This window comes from Capsicum annuum, unplaced genomic scaffold (genome assembly GCF_002878395.1).
Source record: "Capsicum annuum cultivar UCD-10X-F1 unplaced genomic scaffold, UCD10Xv1.1 ctg80085, whole genome shotgun sequence".
Taxonomy (NCBI): domain Eukaryota; kingdom Viridiplantae; phylum Streptophyta; class Magnoliopsida; order Solanales; family Solanaceae; genus Capsicum; species Capsicum annuum.
In genome coordinates this window covers 1-4,183 of record NW_025890715.1, presented here as the reverse complement: position 1 = coordinate 4,183, position 4,183 = coordinate 1, and the positions used below count along the sequence as shown (strand labels likewise).

The following is a 4,183-nucleotide window of genomic DNA, read 5'->3' as shown; positions in this document are numbered from 1 at the left end:
AAAATACAAAAAAGAGTTTAAGAACAACATGTGATAATGTTCAACCAGAATACGAAATACAATCATGCGTTCGGCCTCAATCCCAAAACAAGGACCTTTAACTACTCATACTTTGAAACAAACTTACAAAAGTAATATTGTTCATACCAAAGAATTAAGTGTAGAAGAGTTTATAGAAGATGAATCCTAATGGAAAACCCTTAGCCCTCTTAATTGTTCTAAAATAATGTATAAGTCTTCTAAAAAATGTGCTTGGGGTATTTATAAATATATGGTGAAATTACCCCCAAGTCCTTGAACATGCCTTGATTTAAAAGAGTAGGGTGAAACGAAAACCACCCTGTGCCGCACGACCTAGCGGTGAATCCCAAGGAGTGCAGCGCATGACCTGTCGTGGAGCCCTATGGGGTGCAATGCAATCCTTCTCGGCAACCTTTGTTTGCCCGTTGTTTTGCTCACGTCCATTGTCCTTTCTAGTCTGTAGTCATTGAAGATAATGTATTGGCAAGAATGTTAGATCGTAAAGAAGCCATCATATCTCATTTAAGTTGGGCCAACCTCTTTCTGGAATTTCATACCCTGGGACTTTATGTTCATAATGATGTATGCTTGCCTTTGACACTCCGAAGAAACAAATTTTGATTGAACCTATATTTGCTAAATGGATACAATTCGCTCATGGTAAAACTCCATATGGGTTCGATGTACTTTTATCTTCAAATAGTGGCCTAACATTCAATGCGGGTCGAAGCATCAGGTTGTCGGGTTGGTTAAATGTTGTTAATGAAAATACTATTTCATTATAGCTACGGGTCCGATGCACGAGAACTGCCTTCAATCCCCCTTTTTAGTTATTCATGGCAACTTTTCGGCCGCCCAACGGCCTATAACGCCCCGCTGTGTATGTCTTATAGTAACCTCTGTAAGATAAGGAGGATCATATGGTAGGTAACTTTGTCTCCACCTGCCTTATTCACTCCTGAAATCGTACTAATTACACAGGTTAGCTCATTTACATCAAATGTATAACAAAACCCACTTATCCAAGATAATTTGTCCTCCAAACTAAGCTAAAGTATGGGTAAAACATGGACTTTGGGCATATAAATATGCCTAAGATTAATATGTTGTGGTGTTTAAATTTCAGTGGGTATTTGATCATGAAAACTAAAAATTTTGAAGTTGAAGTTAGAGTTGTGTTTGTCCAAGAATATAATTGAAGTTATTTTTGAATTTTTGTGAGAGAAGGAAGATGGAAAAAAGTAAGAACAACTTTTTCTTGTTTTTCACTTTTCCAAATACAACTTGGCCAAACATTAACTGAAGTTGTATTTGGCATAAAGTAAAAAACATTTCCGAAAAAGTGAAAAAATTTCTCATGACAAATTAATTCGGTACTTTTAAGTTTGGATTCAATATTTTGGCATTACATTAAATCAATAATAATAGTTTATTTGACTTTAAGAAACGCTTCAATTAGATCATCCTAACACCTTCCACATATATAAATATACTAGTTTAGCCGTACGTGTCTCACACGTGTAACTTTTAATTTTTTAAAATTAGATGATTTTATCTCTTACAAAGGTTTTTAATGAAGTGCAAAAAGTTCAAAACATATATTTTATTGTAAGCACATATATTTTACCATCAGAAGTTTCAAGTGATTAATGAATTTAATATATTGTAGATGTAGATTTATAGACTTTTTAAATTTTCTTGAAATCAAATTTAGTTGATTTAGAATTCTTAAATATAGGAAAAGGAAAAAAAATGAAAAAAGAAAATAAATAAAAAAGAAAAAGGAAAAAAATGGAAGAGAAGTAGAAGAGAGAAAAAAAGTGGAAAGAAAAAAAGAAGAAAAGAAAAAGAAATTAAAATACAAGCATAAAGAGAGGAACATAAAATAGAGAGAAAACACAAAAATGATAGAAGAGAACAAATGTTTTAAGACAAACATGATAATTATTTTGAAATATGTGAGAATTATAAGGGATAAATATATTTTTTATTTGGTCAAACTAGAATTACTTATAAGCCAAAAATAAAAATAGGGATGAAGATGCTTTTGACTTATGGCTTAAAAATTCTACTTAAAAGTAAGGGGAGTATGGACTTATAGCTTTGGCTTTTAAGCAAAAGCCATGGATTTGAAATTCTATCTTATGACTTTTAGGACCCGTTTGGTAGGGTGAATTATTTTCATAATCCATGAATTAAATGGTGGGATTACTTAATACATTGTTTGGCAGCAATTTTAAAGTTATGTATAACTAATACATGAATTAGTTATACATCGTACATGGTATTATAGAGTGTATAACTAATACATCCAATTTGATGGGATTAGTAATTCATGGATAAATATGTGTCAAGACAAAAACGCCCTCAAATTTCTTTAATTCTTTTTCTAAATCTTTTCAATTTATTCAATGTGAATTATTTCTTTTCAATTTATCAAGATAATAATATCCCTCCAAATAATTTTAGTCATAAAAAACTACTCCATTAACTTAAAAAATACTTATTGGTCAAAATCCAAAAATAAATTGCATACAAACTTTAATTTTGTAAATAGGATATTCATAAATAAAATATTTTTTCTAATTAGCTTTAACACTTTACGGAACACAAATTTATGTTAATAATAATTCTATTGTCTCATTCAAAAGTTACACGTATCTCCCTCCAACGTAAGAACATCACAGAGTGGAAACAACAAATAAATGATGAACAAATAAAGAAAAGATAACAAAAAAAATTTGTAAGTGAATGATTGAATCTTAAAATTCCAAAGTAAATAATTAGTTATATTTTTACTTTTTTTTTTTTAAAAGAACAATAAAGTTTTGCAAAGAAAATACACAAAGTTATAATATGTCAAGGGTATTTTTATAAACAAACAATATTCTTTTTAAAATATAACAATATATATTGTTTTCAATATATCAAACCGAACACTGCATAAAAAATAATTCCCATATTACTAATCCCCGCACTATTAATCCCAACATTACTAATACAACCCATTTAATATTATCTTATACAATCTACCAAACTACCCCTTATAGTTTATTTTGTCTTTTTTTTGACTTAAAAGCTTTGTTGTTTTACTCAAATATTATAAAAGTGCTTAAAGATTGTATTTAGCTTAAATATACTAAGATAAGTCAATTCAACCATGCTCTTAAAAGCTATTATCACGGTTTTTCCTAGACAACAATCTTGAAAAGATTCCTAAATTTCATGTTTAAATTAAATTATTTAAAAGATTTAAAAAAAATACAAAAAGTAAATTCAAAAATATTTATAGTCAAATAAGTATTTCAAAAAAAAAGTAAAAACGTATATCAAAATATTATAAATAATACATTGCTTCCTCCGTTTCCTTTTAATCCATTTAAGAAAAATGTCCCCTCTCATTTTTTTTTAGCAACTTTTTAGTTTTAACTTTTCATGTGCATATTTAGAACTACAAGATCGAATACATTTTGATATATTTAACATATCTTTAATTTAATATCATAACATTAAAAAGTTTTTTTTATTTTCTTAAATTTCATGTCAGAACAAACTATGTCTTACTTTTTGAAATGGAAGTCAAACTACGTTGAAATGGAGTGAGTAATATTCATGGCAAACACCTCCTTAATAAATTCATAATCTTAGTTTTGCGTTGCTTTGATCGGAAATATGTTTCTAACCATATCTCGCATCAAATCATAAGATCAACTCACAAGCTTACTCTCTCCAGATCCACTCTAGACATTATATATCCATATCCGAATACGTTATTGTTGTTGTCGCAAACGGGTAAGGTTACTTGACATGATTTAATCTCTGAGTGCAAAATTTTGGGGAAAAAAGAAACAAGTACCTGTAAAATTGGCTTGAAAATGTGCATCAGCGAGTAGCAATTTATGGTGATAAAAAATGGAGAAAGCGGTAATAGACATGGTCCAAAATGAATCCACCGGAATATTCCTCCGATCCCCAATACGGACGGCCCACGGCAATAATGTATCAACTATAATCACATTGAGCTTTGGTAGCCCATCAAGTAACTCTCAACTGGAGCTTCCATCTTAGTAAACACAGCTTCCACGAATCTCAACAAATCTAATTCGCTTCAATCCTTTCTGGTGGAATTACATTTGGGATTGTATGAAATTGGATATTATCT

General features: G+C 29.9%; 1 long non-coding RNA gene across 1 annotated transcript; it reads right to left on the bottom strand.

Annotated features, from left to right (window-relative positions):
- Window positions 1-76: 76 nt before the first annotated feature.
- LOC124895123 lies at window positions 77-4,175 on the bottom strand. The gene is made up of 2 exons (XR_007051527.1): window positions 3,878-4,175; window positions 77-979 (listed from the first exon to the last, which is right to left on the bottom strand). It is a non-coding gene; the product is annotated as an uncharacterized LOC124895123 (long non-coding RNA).
- Between the last annotated feature and the right edge of the window lie 8 nt (window positions 4,176-4,183).